Genomic DNA, 21298 nt, shown 5'->3' with positions numbered 1-21298 from the left:
TGCGATTCAGCTCAGAATATGCCAAAACCAGAGGAAACCTACAATTAAATGCAGATTCACGTGTCATTTGCCAAGGATTTACCGGTAAACAAGGTACTTTACACAACCAACATGCTTTGGAATACGGTACCAAACTGGTTGGATGTATTTCCCTAAAAAAGGGTGGAACTACGCATCTTGGTTTGCCAGTATTTGCTTCGGTAATTTATATTGATTTGTATTGATTAAAAATTGCAATAGTAGATAATGTAATGTGAATTAAAATTGAATAGGTAGCCGGAGCAAAAAAGGCAACTGATCGCATGCAACTGTTATTTATGTGGCGCCACCGGGAGCTGCTGCTGCTATCCTAGAAGCATTAGAAGCAGATATTTCTTTTTTGCATCACCAAAGGTGTGCCATAACATGATATGGTTCACGTTAAGCACGCTCTCTTAAGGCAAAAAAAATCGCGTCTAGTCAAGCCTGATTGTTCAGGAATCATCGCACCAGAAAGGGTAAGTAAATTGCCTACCATATTAAATATATAAACAACATGTATGAATTTGTTAGTGATAATTTGTCATACTTTTGTTGATAATCAACTGAAGAATGCCGACAAAGTTCGAAGTTCATTTAATACCAATTCATTTTTTTAATTAGGGTTTGGAGAGCAAAATGCATATGTATATATGCACAGAACTGCATAGAAAGAGAGGAATTAATTAATTATGATCAGTAGATTTACAAGATTTTTGTCATTTTCCCTGCGTCGCAGTTGTCATTACATTGCATTAAGAGAGGACATCAACACATTATTATCCACAGCCAGTTAAAATTTTAGTAAATTTTGCTCTTTTCATCACTGATTAAAACGTGGAAAGTTATGTATCGAGCATTCCATGGAGAATGGTAAATTTTAGCAGACTTTCGCATTGCGGTCATTATTAATATTCAATTCATAGAAGGTTTAATGTGGTCAATACAATAGTTCCCGAGATGGTCGTGCTAGTACCTCAATGATGCTTGTTACCGGAACGTAGATAGATAGATAATTTATTGATTATTGCACAGTGACTTGCACATCTCCTTCACAGCACCTCATCCTAACCGACTTTTTTGATGAACCCTAGCAGTGTTCTTGGCTTGAGGGATTAAATGTGGGAATGCTCTGGCCATGGTGAGCCCATAAACTTAGCCCTACGTCTTGAGATTGCGTCGCATTCTAGGAGGATATGGTCCGCAGTCTGCTAATCGATCACAAAATCGGCATGTGTTGTTCGATATTATACCCAGCTTTTGCATGTTGATGTTCAGTCTACAGTGTCCCGTAAGAATAGCCGTTAGGATTCTTAGGTTACCTTTCGAGAGGCCTATTAATGCCCTATATCGAGTTGCGCTGTAACCCCCTAACAGTAACTTAGATTGTCTTAGGCCTGGCATATTGCGCCAGTGTTCTTCTCTCCTTGCCCTCCCTTCTACTAATAAATTCCCCTGTGAGCCAACTGGCAGGAACGACTCGGGATCGATGAGTCATGTAGTTGCTGCCTCTCTTTCCGGGTTGTCCGCCTGCTGTTGTTGTTGTAGCAGTGCTTCGCCCCATCCAATAGGTGCGACCGATCACAAATTGTCATCAATGTCCTCTAACGGGAGTCCAAGGAAACTTTCTGTTTCAACAGGGGTGGACCATAATGAGAGGAGTGTTAAAGCCGTTGGTTCCACAATACAGCTAAAGAGATGGTTGGTGTCATGTGGGGACACCAAGAGACGGAGCAGCCCATTACATATTGGCACAACCGAAGCACTGCTGGACATCCAATCTATATTAAAGGTATGCATTCAAAAATGTTTGTACCAGTGGCCGGTGCACACCGAACTGGACCAATGTATGCTATATTGATGCCTGCACAAATACAAAGCAATGTTTACGTAAATAATGTTACTGCTAATGTCAATTTGCATGGTTGAGCACATTCGGTACCTACGTTTATACAAGGTGGAACACCACACTACCTACATGGCGATGTAGCCACCGATCAGGTTGTTGTAAGAGATTAAATTAAATATGTTATTAATAAACACTGATTCTTATATTTTCATTATCATTAAACTGTAGACTGTAGACTCATGACGGGTATTCTGACTGGACACTGCCTTCTGGCATCACATGCCTTTAAATTAGGCTTGGTCAGTGATAGCAGATGTAGGAAGTGCGGGTTGGAGGAGGAAATGATTGATCACGTAGTCATATCAATTCGTTCCCGGGTTACTCGGGGAAAGAAATTTTAGCAGTACTTTGCCCTTTTCAATTTGCACATCTATTCAAGAACTTCGCATAATGGATTAAACAGTCATCTGCATTTATTTGTTTTTGTTTTTGACGCGAGCCTAATTTACTTCGTAACATTAATTAACCCTTTTTATAATTTTATGCTTTCTATAAATGCAACAGCGAAGTATCTTTTGGTACCCTTGCCATCGGAAGATACCTTGGCATGGTGGAGGTTCACTTGAAATTACTTTACCTGGGCCTGATTCTGGTTATCTGAAATCTCATTGAGTCCCTTAAGCTTTTGGCCTCGCAGAAAAAACTAATCGTGGAATCCTATTTATAGAGCATTTTTTCGGTTATATTAAAAACTTTTAAACTATCCTTACTAATATTAGTTTCTTTTTCATTCTAGGTAATTTAATTTTGACGATGTGCGCATAGCAATATTCCAAAAATTTCAGCTGTGGCTGTAAGAACACACATTTGCTCAAATAACAGGAAGACTGCGACAACTATCCCTCCGCCTTTTTATTACCACATATATGGCCCTACCAAGCATATTATGGGAAAGGGTTGTTGTTTTTGTTGTAGCGATTACAAAGGGTCAAGGCCAAATGCTCAACATCACCTGTGAATCAACTTTGAAAGCACGAATCGGGGCTGCCTATATTCCGGTATTTTACCTAAAAAACTCATATGGCTCTGCAAACTCATGTTGAACAACACCAGCTTCGAAACAAGGTTGCAGAATGGGCACGACTATGAATGGACATTAAAGTATTTATGTAGTTTGTACATATCAATATTTTATTTATTTATTTATATGTTAAGATTATTAGGGTCATAAGGAAATAACTTAAATTGTAAAAACCATTATAAATATGAATTATTTGTTGATTAAATATTATTTAAACAAAAAGGACGCGCTTCATTCATGGAAAAAGCGAATTGACATAAGGTAACCGGTACGGGTAACCGGCAAGCCAGTTACCCGTGTTGTTGTTGTTGCATATGTTTTGGTTAGCGATAACGAAAACAAACCTAATGAAGTAACTTCACAATGTAAATAACATCGAGAGAGAAGGAATGACGAAAACACAATAGATAAGAGCGAGGAAGCGAGTCACACGTACACAATTTTGAGAGAGCGCGTGCGTTACTTTTTTCACGACATCAATGTAAAAGTGATTAAGACGATAATTGGTGACCAGGTTATCGGTGACGATTAAGTAATCGATTAGGTAACGACCCTGCAAAAATTGTTGGATTACGTGTTCCATTTTCTTCATGTTGGAGTACTCCAACAATACTTCTTTGCTATGCGTTTGCGGACCACCATCAGCCGATCATTGCTCGTTTTTTAACGACCGTGATCACGACACGATGACGATCGAACAGAGTTGCCAAAAGTAAAATATTGCATACAAATAACTGATAATAAAATTTTACTTTGGCAACTCTGATAAAATGCAACTGTGCACTGCCCTACAAGACATAGGTAACCAGTTCACCCACACATTCAAAGCTTTTTTCGCTCTCCACTAACACATCGACGTTTCATGCTGTCATCGAAATGACAGTTCATTAATTATTCCGGAAAACATTGAAACGCAGAAAAAATATCTTTGTTTACAACGAAAAATATCTTGTGCTTTTAGTTGTGACATGTGACGGAAATTAAAAATTTTGTTGCAGAGAACACCTTTTTGCGTTGGCGGCCTTCGCCCAAAATAACATTAAGTTAATTTTAGTTATGACGTGTGACGGAAATTAAAAATTTTGCTGCAGAGACCATCTTTTTGCGTTGGCGGCCTTCGCCCAAAATAATATTAAGGGTAACGTTTTACAAGACGGTGCACCACCTAATTTAAAAATATCAAATAATAATAAAAACGGAGCTCTAGGCGCGTCTTTTGATTCCACGTTTGATAATTTTTGATAAAAATTTGGTGGTGCACCGTCTTTTAAATCCTTACCATATTAAGTTGTATAGAATCGACGGGATGGCCTACAAGGTTTCATGTCATACTAAATCGCTCCCGCTATGGTCGGACTACCCTTCAAAAAACGCGAGTACTCTATAAATACTGTAAGTAATACTCCTTTGGGAGTATAGGACTGCTCCAACTCTAATCTGTATTCATACAAAAAATGTGCACCAATTAACATTGCGATGTCCTAGGAGAGGAGTAGGTGATCCCACTCTCGCTTTGTTTGTGAGTAATCCATAGAGTACATACGTGAGAGTACATTCCAAAGTACTTTCACTGTTGTACTCCATGGAGCACCCACAGAGGATCATATGCCAAAGTACTAAAGAGGAATTGTGTTGTCGGAAAGAATTATCGGAGTGAATTTAATATAAAATGAAAGTAAATGAAGAGGGGCAATACAACTTTTATATTTTGTACTACGAATATTCTTATGTTATTTAGCATTTGCGTGAATAAAGAAACTAATATTTCTCTATACTATAGTATGTATATATAAAACCAGTGCGCTGTTGGATGTATTTCCCTAAAAAAGGGTGGAACTACGCATCTTGGTTTGCCAGTATTTGCTTCGGTAATTTATATTGATTTGTATTGATTAAAAATTGCAATAGTAGATAATGTAATGTGAATTAAAATTGAATAGGTAGCCGGAGCAAAAAAGGCAACTGATCGGCATGTAACTGTTATTTATGTGGCGCCACCGGGAGCTGCTGCTGCTATCTTAGAAGCATTAGAAGCAGAAATGTCTTTGATTTTTTGCATCACCAAAGGTGTGCCATTACATGATATGGTTCGCGTTAAGCACGCTCTCTTAAGGCAGAAAAAATCGCGTCTAGTCAGGCCCGATTGTCCAGGAATCATCGCACCAGAAAGGGTAAGTAAATTGGCTACCATATTAAATATATAAGCAACATGTATGAATTTTTTAGTGATAATTTGTCATGCTTTTGTTGATAATCAACTGAAGAATGCAAATACGGCAGAGTTCGAAGTTCATGTGAAAACCAATTAATTTTTTTAATTAGCGTTTGGAGAGAAAAATACATATGTATGTATGCATAGAACTGCATAGAAGGGGAGGAATTAATTAATTATTATCAGTAGATTTGCAAGATTTTTGTCATTTTCCCTGCATCGCAGTTGTCATTACATTGCGTTAAGAGAGGACATCATCACCTTATTACCCACAGGCAGTTAAAATTTTATTAAATTTTGCTCTTTTCATCACTGTTTTAAAACGTGGAAAGTTATATATCGAGCATTCCATGTAGAATATCAATAGTTGCCGAGATGGTGGGGCTAGTACCACAATGGTGCTTGTTACCGGAACGTAGATAGATAATTTATTGAGGATTGCTCAGTGACTTGCACATCTCCTTCACAGCACCTCATCCTAGCCGACTTCCTTGATGAACCCCAGCAGTGTTGTTGGCTTGAGGGATTAAATGTGGGAATGCTCTGGCCATGGTGAGCCCATAAACTTAGCCCTACGTCTTGAAATTGCGCCGCAATCTAGAAGGATATGGTACGGCTCGGGATCGATGGGTCATGCAGTTGCTGCCTCTCTTTCCGTGTTGTCCGCCTGCTGTTGTTGTTGTAGCAGTGCTTCGCCCCATCCAATAGGTGCGACCGATCACAAATTGTCATCAATGTCCTCTAACGGGAGTCCAAAGAAACTTTCTGTTTCAACAGGGGTGGACCATAATGAGAGGAGTGTTAGAGGCTTTAGTTCCACAATACAGTTAAAGAGATAGTTGGTGTCATGCGGGGACACATTACAAGCAGGACAATGTTTTGTATGTGGGGGTTGATTCTGGATAGGTAAGAGTTTAACCTGTTACGGTATCCAGATCGAAGTTAAGAGTGACTACTTGCGTTTCCCTAGGGAGAGTGCGTTCCTCCTCTGCTAGTTTTGTTCTTTGAGTACAGGAATCACCGGCATAGAGGTCCGACGCCTGTTTGTGGAGTTCACTTAAGACATACTTGTGTTTTCTGGCTTCATACGGCTGTGTTCTCAGGTGCCGTATTTCCTCATAATGTAATGCGAGTGATTCCGATCAGCAACAGTAAATATCGGCTGAAAATACCGAATTCCAGCGAAATTAGTTTTTGGAACTGTTTGGAGTTACAGGTGGCGACCGATTTTCTTTTCCGTAGGGCCGGATGCATTGTATTTTGCTGCTTCCAATATTACCATTCCCTTTTCGCGCTCCAGTATCGGATATATCATGTAAAAAATAATTTATTTAATTTAATTTAATTTATTTATTATTACGGCTGTTTAGGCCTAAAACTTAAACTACTAAGTACAATTCATTGTTATAATCACTTATTTCTATTGAATATGCTGTTGGAATGCCATGTGATTCCGATCAGCATATTTACTGGTGTGACAAACGGACGAGTCTGGGAGCCAGTCATTTAAGGAAGGTTGGAAAGGACGCGTTTCTAATCCTCCAGTGCTCCCAACTTAAGGCAACAAAATTTGGAACTTATATTTTTCAATTATATTTGTATTTTAAGCTGTCGGAATGTATTGGTCTCCTATCAACACAGCTAAACATGTCTTTGGATGTTGGAAATTGAAAATAACGTGTACGCAATCACCCCTCCACTTTGTTTAGTAAAGACGCTGTCGGAATGCATGAAGATTCCGATCAGCAAAGCTCAAAATATAATGGGAGGTTGAAAAGGACGTGTTTCCAATCCCCCTGCTCCAACTTTTGTTTGACCTTATTTTGGTTACACATCATATAATTTTATTGTTATATTAATGCTGTCGGAATGCGAGTGATTCCGATCAGCAACAGTAAATATAGGCTGAAAATACCGAATTCCAACGAAATTAGTTGTTGGAACTGTCTTGGAGTTAGAGGTGGCGACTGATTTTCTTTTCCTTAGGGCCGGCTGCATTGTATTTTGCTGCTACCAATATTACCATTCCCTTTTCGCGCTCCAGTATCGGTATATCATGTAAAAAAATAAAAGAAAAAAAAACTTTATCTTATTGGAATGTTCCAATAAACTTTTTTTAAAAGTATTGAAGTTATTACTACTTTTTATGTGATTAGGAAGTTCATTGAAATATTTCAGGCCCTTATATATATGACCGTCCTAAAAATATTCTTTTCCGGCAAAAGCAGCAAACCCATTTGTCAGTACCGGGGTCAGGAGAAGGATCCGGATTGGGTTCGATACCTTCCCGGAAGAGGAGAGTATGGCGCAGACCCGCTGCAAGGATCTGCTGGGAGCTTGACAATTTGTGGGAGAGGCGCAACAAATTAAACACTGAGTCCGCCTGCTAATTACCCTCCACTCCCCTGTGGTCTAGGACCCAGGGCAACATTACTACGTTATGTGCTCCTAATTGATTCAGCTTTTCTACGCACTGAAGGACCAGTGCTGACTTTATTTCGAACGCCGCAAATGCCTTTAGTGGGGACTGACTGTCTGACTGAGTATGGCAATTGTTTCATTGGGGTATCACCGCTGAAGGTTCAGCTTAGCGCACTAACTTATGGCGAATACTTCCGCTTGGAAAATGCTCGGATGTGCTTTTAGAGGTACTGATAATTTGGCTCTGGGTCCGAAAACTCTGGCTCCAATCCCCTCTGGCGTCTTCGAGCCATCTATGTACCATACGATCTTGAGCAGACTAGTAATACATTGCACCCGCCTATACCTATACAGCCATACCAAGAGACGGAGCAGCCCATTACATATTGGCACAACCGGAGCACTGCTGGACATCCATCCTATATGAAAGCTATGCATTCAAAAGTGTTTGTACCAGTGGCTGGTGCACACCGAACTGGACCAATGTATGCTATATTGAGGCCTGCACAAATACCAAGCTATGTTTATGTAAATAATGTTACTGCTAATGTCAATTTGCACGGTTGAGCACATACAGTACCTACGTTTATTCATGGTGGAACACCACACTACCTACATGGCGATGTAGTCATCGATCAGTTTGTTGTAATTAATTAAAATATGTTATTCATAAACACTGATTCTTATATTTTCATTATCATTAAACTGTAGACTAGACTCATGACGGGTATTCTTACTGGACACTGCCTTCTGGCGTTACATGCCTTTAAATTAAGCTTGGTCAGTGATAGCAGATGTAGGAAGTGTGGGTTGGAGGAGGAAACGATCGATTACGTTCTGTGCTCGTGCCCTGCGCTTGTCAGGCTAAGACTCCAGCTGACAGCTGTCAGATCTAGAAGCAGCAAGTGGCTTAAGTTCTAGGAAGCCGCTAACCCGCTGGAGCCATGAGAAGCGTGAGTGCACTTTGGGTGTCCCAAGACAAGTTCCGTACCTGCTCCGAATAATTTGTAGCGACAAAGCGACAAAGTACCCCCTTTTGATGCAGATGAGGGACTAAGAAAGCACAACACCACGGGCGGTGTCCCTCAGGGATCTGTTCTAGGTCCAACTCTTTGGAATGCGATGTATGACGGGGTGCTACAAATCGACCTTCCCGGAGGCACGGAAATTGTCGGCTATGCAGATGATATTGTCGTAGCAGCAGTGGCCAAGAAACTTGATCTGCTCCAAGCATTATGTAATGACGCCGTGGGAAGAATAAAGGAATGGTTGACGAACACGGGGCTGGAGATAGCTAGCAATAAGACAGAAGTGGTTCTGATGAGCTCAAAGCGGGCTGTGGATGAGTTGGTACTAACCATAGGAGATTATCAAATAAATTGAAGGCCCTCCTTGAAATATCTAGGAGTAATCACTGACTCAAAACTAACTTTTAGGGAGCACTTCAGGGCGGTGGGGGAGAAAGTTTCTAGAGTTAGTGGAACCCTAACGCGAATAATGCCCAACATCGGCGGCCCAAGCGAAGCTACCCGTCAGCTATTATCCAACGTAACCAGCTCTGTAATATTATATGCAGCACCAGTATGGCACAGATCTATAATGGTCCACCAAAAAGATATACTAGCAGCCTACCGCATTACTGCTATACGAATAGCATGTGCTCTTCCGACGATCATACATAAGCGTGGGGTAGAGGAGCATCCTTTCTGTCCAAGCTGTCCATCCGAATTGGAAAGCGCAGAACATGTAATGTTTCACTGCCCTCGTTTTCACGGCGAAAGACTGTCTGTAAACAGAGTTTTTGGAGAGGAACCTTCCATTAGGAATTTAGTTCCACGAATTTGTGGGCAAATAGATTGTTGGATTGCTGTGAGCAAGATGGCCTTTATAGTAGTGACGAAATTGATGCATGCCGAAAGGGAGCGCAGAGAAATGCGCATACGAAGTAGTGCCGACTAAATCGCCCCCCCCCCCCCCCCCCCCGTCACGTTATGCCTAACGGCGGTCCCACGGGGTGCGGACACATGAACAGGATTAGCCTGGTTTCATTGGGCCACTTGAGGGTAGTGCGCTACCACAACGTCCAATAAAATGAGACAATTTCCGTCGTGCCTGGTGTTGTTGGGTGAGCGGCCAGACAGCAGGGTGCAACAAATGCACCTTTCAGGGGAAAATTAGATTTAGCAGACGAGTATATTCTGTATCATATGATCAACTTGGAGACAACCAAACGTTTATTTTCCTGTCCAAAACAGAACTGGTGCACGGCACTGCTGCTAAAGAAGGATAGGCGTAGTCATATCAATTCGTTCCCGGGATAGTCGGGGAAAGCAATTTTAGCATTAATTTGCCCTTTTCAATTTGAACATCCATTCAAGAACTTCGCATAATAGATTAAACAGTCATCTGTATTTATTTGTTATTGTAGCACGTCTAATTTACTTCGTAACATCAACCAATTCTCCTTGTTTTTATTTTATGTTTTTCATTTCATTTCATTTATTTATTACGGCAAAAAAGCCTAATTCATAAATTAAATTATATTACAATTTACTATCTTATTGCTAAGGTTTTACAATATTCATAAAGTTTTGCTTTAAAAGCTACGATTTCATTACAACTTTTTATATCTATAGGCAGTTCATTGAAACTTTTTAGACCTTTATAAAAAATATTTTGCTGATCTATTTCAGTTCTGAATAAAGGCAGTTTGAAATTGTGTTTATTCCTTGTATTAATGTTATGTGTTTGCTTAACTAATACTACGTTTTTACTTAGATATTCAGGTACATTTTCACTTTTAATATTAAATATAAACTTCATAGCGTGAAAAAAAATCTTTTGCTTGACACTTAACCAGTTCAAACTTCTCAGCATATCAGCCGTACGAGTATCTCTAGGTTTTTTAAGAATAAATCTCATACATCTGTTTTGCATCTTTTGAAGTTTATCTATTTCTTTGTCTGACACAATGAATAGAATAGATGGGCAGTTTACAAAGTGCGGTTCTATAATGGACTTATATATAATTATTTTGTACTTTTTTTGAATATATTTGGATGTTCTCTGCATAACCCCAATTTTTTTCGCAACTTTCTGGACTGTGTAGTTTATATGTTCTTCAAACTTGAGTTTGTTATCAATTATAATTCCCAAATATTTTATACTGTCAACTTTTTGTATGCTTTCATCATTTATTTTTAAACCAATTATATCCTCATTAACGTTCCTCCTTGTTAATATCATAACTTTCGTTTTATTTATATTAAGTTTCAGTCTATTTCCGCACAACCATTTATACAGGTTATTCAGTTCATGTGGTATTTTAGAAAGTCAGAATTAATATTATTCTCACTAATCATTATTAATGCATCATCAGCGAATAGTTTAATTTCACAACCTTCAATAGCGTTAACTATATCATTAATATAAATTAAGAACAGTATCGGTGCCAAAACTGAGCCTTGTGGTAACCTTATGGGTACTTCCAATTCATCAGACATCACGGTATTTATAGCCGTTTTCTGTCTCCTCTGCTTCAAATAGCTGCGAAACCAGTCAAGTTCTATACCAGTTATACCAATACGTTGCATTTTTTTGATTAAGATCTCCCTATCCACTGTTTCAAAAGCTCGTTTGAGGTCTAGGAAGACTGAAACAACCACTTTTTTATTATTTAACTCTTCTTTCCAGTATCACCAAATTAAGAGCTGTCTCACATGAATGTGTCTTTCTAAAGCCTGACTGTTGGTGGGCTAGTATATTATTATCTTCAAGGTATTTCGTTAACTGGTTCTTAACATAAGCTTCAAGTATTTTACAATCACTAGGCAGGGTGTTTATGGGTCTAAGTTCTTCAGGTTTTACTGTCTTTTTAACTTTTTCCACTGGTATCACCGTTGACGTTTTCCACTTTTCTGGTACAAGACCCTCTTCTAGGCTGTTATTGATTATTTGTGCGTAGAAATATCCTGTATACGATATACAGTCTTTAAGTACTCAATCAGATAAAAGTTTTCTGCCGCCTATTTTATATTTGAACTCTTTCAGAATATTAATAACTTCATCTGTTGTTATTTTGGCAAACTTTAATCTAGAATTGACTTGTACATCACTTAGTGCTACACGGCAAGGTTCTATGATGTTATTAATTTCTATTACGCTATTTATAAAGAACCTATTTAGACCATTTGCCAGCTCAGTTTCATTTTCTACCATCATACCATCTATTATCGCCTTTTTAATCCCTTCGTTATCTCTCGTTAAGCAAACCGCTTGCTTAAGATGTTTCCACATTTCTTTGGCGTTATTTTCATTCATTTCGACTTTATTTTCCATATATTTAACTTTCTTTATTTTTACTAGCTTTTTGTAGATACGATTTATATTTTTATATTCGTTCCAATCACCTGTTTGTATCGCAAGCTTATAATTATTATATTTGCATTTATTCATTTGCGCTAATTGTCTGTCGTACCATTTATTCATTAGCTTGATATGAACTTCTTTTTCATACGTTAAACTTTCCATAGCTTGCATTATTATGTTGTTCACTAATTCGACTTTCTCATCAATTAGTAGGTTTTCATTTATGTTGAAGTTACATGATCTCCGGATGCTTATTAAGATTTCACTATTATATTTATCCCAAGCTGTGATTTTCTTGGTCATTCTCATCTGGTATGATTTAGACGTTTTAATATTGAACATTATTGTTTCGTGATCTGAAATTTTGTATGCAGGCAAATTATTGCACTGAATTTCATCTTAATTTGAATATAATAAATAAATTTTAGATGCACTTGCATCTGTAATTCGAGTATTAAATTCTACTTTTTGGGTCATACCCATCACAGAAAATATCTCATTCAATTTTGTACTATATGTACTATATGACCGTCCTAAAAATATTCTTTTCCGGCAAAAGCAGCAAACCCATTTGTCAGTACGGGGTCAGGAGAAGGATCCGGATTGGGTTCGATACCTTCCCGGAAGAGGAGAGTATGGCGCAGACCCGCTGCAAGGATCTGCTGGGAGCTTGACAATTTGTGGGAGAGGCGCAACAAATTAAACACTGAGTCCGCCTGCTAATTACCCTCCACTCCCCTGTGGTCTAGGACCCAGGGCAACATTACTACGTTATGTGCTCCTAATTGATTCAGCTTTTCTACGCACTGAAGGACCAGTGCTGACTTGCGAAAATGGTTTATGCATAAATTTGTTCGTAAAATAAATAGAACCGGCGCATCTACTATGTTTTGCATTCTACAATTGGCTCAATCACAAGTCTATGACCATCCTTAGTAAGTGAATTAAAAGTTTATATAAACAGACAGTTGTTTTATGAGCGTATTAATGAGAAAGATCATAGGTTCGAACCGAGCTCAAAGGCCTAAAAATATTTTTTTTTTTTTGGAATAGAATAATAGATGTAAATATTCTATTATTCTATAATTGCTAGAGACCTTTAAGAGCGATGTAAAAACAATCCGTGGTAAGTTTTTTTGGTAATAATCTAGTTGAGGGGTCGACTGCTAATACGCATCAAAAAATATCGAGAGGTGTCAAAAGACGCGAATTAATCTGTTTGGCTGTCTGGAGAACAATAATCCGAAGGCGGAAAAGAAAAGAAAAACCGAAAAAAGACCCGCGGGTACCTCCGAAACCGGAGGTGGGATCCATAGTATTTTTGCGCAGAACATATTTTTGCGTTGGCGGCCTTTGGCCGCGCTTATAAAAAATAACCCTGGGCTACGCCATGCCAAGTCCGGGTGTGTGCTATTACAGTGGCTACCGCCACTGGGAAGTACCATTTTTTTGGTGGGTACGTGGGTATGAAAACAACAACAACTACACGAAAATGCCAACTTCAACTGCAAATATCTCCGGACAGAGATACAATTTTTCTTTTCCGCCTTCGGATTATTGTTCCCGAGACTATTGTCCAGTCGACCCCTCAACTAGACTATTACCGTATTTTTAAGTAGGCTAAGAACTGAGCGCCGAATCATTGCCACAACTCACAAATGCCGAATATTGGATATAAGGGACTCGCTAAGTCGTACAGGGTATGCGAATTACACGAATCGTGAGTCCCACGCCGAAATATCGACAACCAACCACACCACATTGCTGAATTGTATTTTCATTTCGAACATTTCGTTTCATTAAATACGGATAAGTTTCTCATAGTAAAAATCTGTGGCAGTTTGACAAAACAACTTATTTCGAGTTAGGATTAAAGTGAAATCTTGGCTTCTTCACAGAAATCCGTAACAGATCTCCAATATAATTTATTCATAACCCCTAGCGCCAAATGGCTGCTACAAAAAATAAGTCACAGTGATGAGTTGCGGGCGGATAGTTTTTGAGTTGTTTTCAATTTATCGCCATAACCTTAACTCGAAATAGGTTGTTTTGCAAATTGCCACAGAAATGTATGGATAGCTAGACTCAGTACATTCCGTAACTCGTTTGCGACACTTAGCGGATCCGTTCTCTCGAGTCATTGTATATATAATCTGCCCTCAGTCAGTCTTTCCTTGCTCTCCGACTACTTTAAAGAATATGGAAAATTGAATTTAGTCAATAAAACAGTGATAGTTTGAAGCTGTGAACCTCTAACAGGGAACTACATACATATTTCTTAATCCTCGTAGGGGTAGGGCCAATTTGTACGACTTAAAGAAATGGACGTAAATACTAAGTTATCGCTTATAAAAAATTACCCTGGATGGGCCCAGCACCGGTTTGAACATCAAAACTATATCCGCGCAAAACACTAATGTTCACAATTTTGAAACCTCCTAACTTTAACTGCAAATATCTCCGGACCGAGATAAAATTTTTCTTTTCCGCCTTCGGATTATTGTTTGTCGAGGCCAATGCGCGTCTTTTGGGTAATAGTCTAGTTGAGGGGTCGACTGTTAATACGCTACCAAAAATATCGAGAGAGGTGTCAAACGACGCGTATTAATCTCGAGAACAATAATCCGATGGCGGAAAAGAAAAATTTTATCTCTGTCCGGAGATATTTGCATTTGAAGTTGGCGATTTCCATGTGGTTGTTGTTGTGTTTGTACCCCCAAAAAAAATTGTGCATCACCGTGGCGGTAGCCACGTATTATCATGTCATGCTTTCGTATTACCTATGTATATTGAAAATAACTTACCTAAATTAAGCTTCAAACGCTTCTCCGTTCTTGCACCTTCCTCAAAATGGCGGCTGCACACAAATGAATTTTTAGGAGGAAGGTCTTCACAAGTGGGGATTTGCAGGTTATCCCTCCACCTTTGCTGCTCCTCCTTCCTCCCCGGAAACGAAAAAAATGTTAAGTGTTTTTTTGTACTATCCGAAGTACAACCGAGAACGCGACACTTCCTAATTTTCGGCATTTTAAACTTTCTAAACTTTTAACTCAAACTCGCACACCGAATAGAAATCAATTATTAATCAAATAATGAGACGGCCGTTGAAATTTTCTTTCAAATTTGAAAGCAACCATTTTATTTTATTCATTTTCTCTCATACTCTCTCATTCTCTCATTTTTCTGTTAAATTCCTCTGCCCCAGCACAAGAATTCTGTTCAGACAGCAGGAGGACAGCAGACTTTCTGAGTGATAGCAGAATTCTTGAGTCGGGCAGAGGAATTTAACAGAATTCTAGTGTTGGGCAGAGGAATTTAACAGAATTCTTGTGTCGGGCAGAGGAATTTAACAGAATTCTTGTGTCGGGCAGAGGAATTGAACAGAATTCTTGTGTCGGGCAGAGGAATTGAACAGAATTCTTGTGTCGGGCAGAGGAATTTAACAGAATTCTTGTGTCGGGCAGAGGAATTTAACAGAATTATGTCATGTTTATATTAAAATCCCCGATTAGTATAACATTTACTTCTTTCAAATTTATCGATTAATATTTCATTTAGGTACTCGATAAACGCGGCATCACTTGTGCTTGGCGAATGATACAGAACCCCTATTTGCCACTTTTTATCGACCTTTTTCAATTTTATTATAATGCACCATAAGTTCATATTGACACTAGCATTATAAATTACATTTATCTCCACTGTCCTATGAACATACACTAGTACTCCTCCTGTATGCCTGCTATGCGAGTCGCATCTAACCATATTATACGATGCTATTTCTAATTCGCTGTCTTCAACATCTTTCGTACACGTTTCCGAACATAATATGATACTTGGTGTATGTACTTCAGCCAACACTTCCAGTTCACATTTGTTTGATACTATGCTGTTAATATTCAAGTATATGCACTTAAGTTCATTGTGTCTAGTCTGCAGTCTTTCTGTGTATCGAATTTTCTTCAGCAGTATCTCATTGGATTGTGGCGGGCTTATCAGTGCGTCGGGTGTTCGCTGCTAGTATCCTAGCCTTTGTTTTTTTGCATTCAAGTGCTTTAGGTAGACTGGGCACTGTCTGCTATTGCACGAGTGATTGATATCTAGTCCTAGATTTAACTTCTCATTTGCCTTTATGCAGTTTATACACTTGTTTGCTGGTTGTTCATTACATTCAATGGTCTTATGCTTACCCAAGCATTTGGTACAAACTTCCTCGTTTTTGCATTCAGTCGCCTTGTGATTGTATCCTCTGCATTTGAAACACGTTGTCACATCAACGCCATCGTAAACTTTGCATTTTTCCCATCCTACGTTGAGCTTATCCAATTTTAGAGCATTAGTAAACATTTCCTCGTCCACCTCCAATATTGCGTTGTAATAGTTTTTGTTGCTAGTTTTAACATTATATTGCTTAATAATTTTTATTTCACCCTGTTCTAGGCTTTTGTTTTGCCTTTTTAGACACTCGATCAGATCATCTCTATTCTTTTCAAACTGCATGGCTGTTATAAATAATTTTGGTTTATAGTCACGTGGTATCTTTATTTCATATTCATCACTTATTTTTTTATCCATAATTTGTTTAATCTTATTTCTTTCATTTCATTAATACTATCGATCACCATAATACCATTATGGCCCGCTTTAACGTCTGTTATCTTTAGCTCGTTAGGGTTAATTTTATTATTTAGATCTTGCCTTGTTCTTTCACTAGTTTGTTTTGCCTTCGGTTTAACAATAATAGGAGCCCGTTTCTTAAGCTCTGGAACGGCACTAGCTGTGTTTTTATTTTCAACCGTTCTTAGATTATTTGCATATGTTTGTTGTGGTATCCCATCGTTTTTCTCCTTTAAAAAAAAATAAATGTAAGGCGCGATAATCTCCGAAGAGATCTAAGGCCGAGCTTCTCTTCCAATTTGCGTCGTGCTCCTCTTGATTTTCCCTACAAATTGGCCGGACGGGACCTACATGTTTTAAGCCGACTCCGAACGGCATCTGCAAGACAGATGGGTTTTCACTGAGAGCTTTTCATGGCAGAAATACACCCGGAGCGCTTGCCAAACACTGCCGAGGGGCGACCCCGCTTAGAAAAATTTTCTTCTAATTTAAAAACCTTATTTCTAAAATTTTGATGTTGCTTTGCCCGGGGTGCGAACCCAGGGCATACGGTGTGGTAGGCGGAGCACGCTACCATCACACCACGGTGGCCGCCAGTTTTTCTCCTTTACTATTGTTTTTATTTCACTACAAAACTTCTCATTCTCCCTCCCCACTACTTCAGCTTGATTTTTTATTTTCTCTGCTATCTCCCACACTTTCTTAATTTCAGCTGCATTTTTAATATACATTTCTTGATGCATTTTTAAGGTCGCCAAACGTTCATTGTGTTTTTCCTCCATTGTTTTCATTAACGCCCGAATCTCTTTTTGGTTGGTTTTTAAAGCTTCTTCAAATTCGTTTTTGTATTCTTTTAAATATCCACTGTTCCTATTAACACTCTCTTGCATGTCTCGCAATACCAGATCAATATTATGTATGTATGTAATACACTCTTCGCAAATAAAATTCACCATTGGATGTGTTCCTATTACAGTAGCTTTATAGCTATCGAAGCCGGAACATTTTGCTGCCGAGTGGTATACTTTCGCACACACACCCACACATCTAATTCCCGTCTCCCCGCGAATTGCAAGTTTGCACTTGTCACACTTATTTTCGCTTTCAGACATATTGCCTTTGCTATCGTTTTCACTATGCCGTTTTCGTTTTGTGTTAATTTGTAATTATATATGCATATGTATGCGTTTCTATTCGCTAGACTTGAGTCACTTTCTCTCCGGTATAGAATTATTAAATATTTATATGGTATTTCACTAGGTTTTGAATCGTTATTGATATTAGATTTTGTTAAATTAAAAGTGAACTGATCTGCTTACAGAGTCTCTATCTCACATATTTGTCACTTTTAATAATTATTCAAAGGGTTTCACCATTTTGCAAACAAAATTCAACGAGCGATCTTAAACGCGTCCGTCCCTCTCGACTTCTCGATTCATAAGCAACAGCAAAGTATCTTTGGGTACCCCTGCCAAGATGCATAGGCATGGTGGAAGTTCATTTGAAGTTACTTTACCAGGTCCTGATTCTAGTTATCTGAAATTTCTCTTGTGCCTTTGGCCTCTTAGAAAAGAGCTAATTGTGGAGCCCTATTTATGGAACACTTTTCGGCTTACATTAAAAACTTTTAACCTATTCTTACTGATATGAGTTTCTTTTTCATTCTAGGTAATTTGATTTTGACGATGTGCGGATAGAAATATCCCAAATATTCCAGCTTTGGCTGTAAGAACATACAATTGCTCAAATTAGAAGAAAACTGCATGGTTGAGCACATCCAGTACCTACGTTTATACAAGGAGGAACACCACATTACTTTCACGGGGATGTAGCCGCCGATCACGTTGTTGTAAGAGCTTATTTTAAATATGTTATTCATTAACACTGATTCTAATATTTTGTTTTGGTTTTTACTTTAGAGTCAACCTGTTATATAAGCGATGTCAGCTATGCCTGTAACTTAAGCGCCTTCAGATGTAATAGTTACCGCGGACGCGGTCACAGGAGTAGTTCACTACGTGGGAATCACACTAATCAAGGACTTTCAATATCGGAATGTTTTCCAGCACCATAACAACACCAACAATATGTGCAAGCACCCGAATAAATTGTACAACAAACGTTAACACCACATCAGCAGCCAGCAACAACAACAACAATCGCAACAAGTTCAAACTTCTAAACAATTAATGACTAGTGAACCACCAACATTTCCGCAATATGCGCATCCATCAACACCAACATATGTCACCTACTTTTCAACACAAAATCCAATGCTTCATCCCGCGCCAGCTGCATAACAAGCCACTGGTACACCGTTATATGTTTCACATATGCAGCATATGTATGCGAATGCACATCAGGTGTGCAATTATAAGTGGTCCATTTGTTTATTCCCCCGAATATCAATATATACCCGGGGAAGATGGCCAAGGCCATTCTGATTCTAATACTGATAAAGGCGAACCATTGGAAAATTTAAAAACTCAAACAGACTTTACGAAAAATGTTGATGATGGTATTAATTCTAGTACGGATAGTGAAGAATTTAAACCTAGGAAAAAAGCTAAACTTGATAGAAACTTAACCGAAGATGACGATGTTTCTAATTCTAATACTAAGGAAGATGAACCTTAAAACAGAGTTATCAAAAAATGACGATGATGATAATGATGTTGATGCAAAGTCCCATGTTGAAAATGATGAAAATTATGAAACAGAATGTGAAAATAGTATTAGTGTGGATTATAACCTGAAGCAAAACTGTCATATCCGGTACGACCAGAATTAGATGTTAAGAAAAGAGGCTCAGTATATTTATGGAAAATTTATCATGAGACAATGCCCAATGTATGTATTTCAATTAAATTCAGCACATTGTTGGAAAAAGCATCTAAACTTTATGCGTCGTTTCTTTACACCAGAACATTTACAATTTAAATATAACGAACGTGGTGCAAAATGTAAATTTTGTGATATTCAAGCAGCTACACCAAGCTTCATCAAATTATTGAACGATGAGATTTCTCATATGCCCAATAGTCATTATTTAAAATGTAAATTATGCGATTGGAAGACGAAAATACATTCAAGTATGAATTTTCATTTACGTGTACAACACGCTGAAACAATTGATGGTACAACGAAAAGTTTAGAATTAACTGTTTGTCCATATTGTAATCACAATGGTATTTACACAAATACTTAATACAGGAAAATGAGAAATCAGTGGATGAAAGAACATCTTTTCTATGTTTAGAATGTGGTGACCAATTTAGAACAAATACAAGTTTACGTGTACATGTTTATGAAAAGTTTGCTCATTGTACACCACAAGATTTGAACGGAAAGATCTTGAGGGTATGGTTACACCTATGTGGCATCTACAAGCTATTTATATTGACTAGTATGGAATGAATCCGGATACGGAAGAAAACGGAGGTGACGAAATGAATCACCATGCTTCTTTGGATTCTGGTGATACTCCTGACATGCTTCCTAATTTCGCTACGTCTGATCTTATTATACCTACCAAACTAATATGACTCTGCAAACTGATGAGCAACACTACCAGCGCAGGAAAAATAAGAACTTCAAAACAAGGTTTCGGAAAGGGCACGACTATGAATCGTTAATGTATTTATATAGTTTATAAATATAAAAATGCACATATATAAAAATTACTAGTATAATAGGACATGATTTTAACTGTAGAAACCATTTTAAACATGCATTGTTTATTAATTAAATATTATTTAAACAAAAAGGACTCGTTTTATTCAAATAAAAAGCGAATTTACAGAAGGTAACCGGTACGGGTAACCGATAGGCCAGTTACCCGTGTTGTTGTTGTTATTGGTAACGATTAAGTAATCGATTAGGTAACGGGTACCTGTCTTGTAGGGGGGTTTTATGTATACATACTATAGTATAGAGAAATATTAATTTCTTTATTCACGCAAATGCTAAATAACATAAGAATATTCGTAGTATAAAAAGTAAAAGTTGTATTGCCCCGCCCCTCTTCATTTACTTTCATTTTAAATTAAATTCACTCCGATAATTCTTTCCGACAACACAATTCCTCTTTAGTGCTTTGGCATATGATCCTCTGTGGGTGTTCCATGGAGTAATACAGTGAGTACAGTACTTTGGAATGTACTCTATGGATACTCACAAACAAAGCGAGAATGGGATCACCTACTCCTCTCCTAGGACATCGCATTGTTAATTGGACCACATTTTTTGTATGAATACAGATTAGATTTGGAGCAGTCCTATACTCCCAAAGGAGTATTCCTTACATTATTTATAGAGTACTCGCCATAGTGTACCTATACCAAGTGTGTTCACTAAGCGATAAACGTCAAAACTACAAACAGCCTCGCTCACCTGATGGAAATCTCAGGTCTAGAGTCGCATTTTTGGTCTCAACGACAACATTTTTGACTACCAATCGTATCGACTTTTTCAATTTTTCAATCATTCGGCGCACTCGGTAATGGTATCCATTTTGAATTCGCTGTCATTCCGAATCCAGCGAGTGCCTGTCAGAATGCTTGACAGATAAGTCAACACACTTGTACTTGTACACTATGGTACTCGCGTTTTTTGAAGGGGAGTAACTGTGTTGTAGGGTAGTTGTTCCATGTGCAATTTTTAAGCCGAATTTTAAAAGCAACGAAAATCTGCATTTCGTTTTAATATTATAGTGAAGTGAAAATAGGACGAT

The 21298-nt window shown here is 38.2% G+C and overlaps 1 long non-coding RNA gene across 1 annotated transcript; it reads left to right on the top strand.

Moving 5' to 3' along the window:
• Positions 1-4894: 4894 nt before the first annotated feature.
• LOC137242262 (uncharacterized) lies at positions 4895-20301 on the top strand. The gene is made up of 3 exons (XR_010950157.1): positions 4895-5119; positions 18235-18415; positions 18486-20301. It is a non-coding gene; the product is annotated as an uncharacterized lncRNA (long non-coding RNA).
• The last annotated feature ends 997 nt before the right edge of the window (positions 20302-21298 follow it).

The sequence above is a fragment of the Eurosta solidaginis genome, chromosome 2 (assembly GCF_040869045.1).
Source record: "Eurosta solidaginis isolate ZX-2024a chromosome 2, ASM4086904v1, whole genome shotgun sequence".
Taxonomy (NCBI): Eukaryota; Metazoa; Arthropoda; class Insecta; order Diptera; family Tephritidae; genus Eurosta; species Eurosta solidaginis.
The sequence above is the reverse complement of the archived record's forward strand: the minus strand, read 5'-3'. Positions and strand labels throughout refer to the sequence as shown.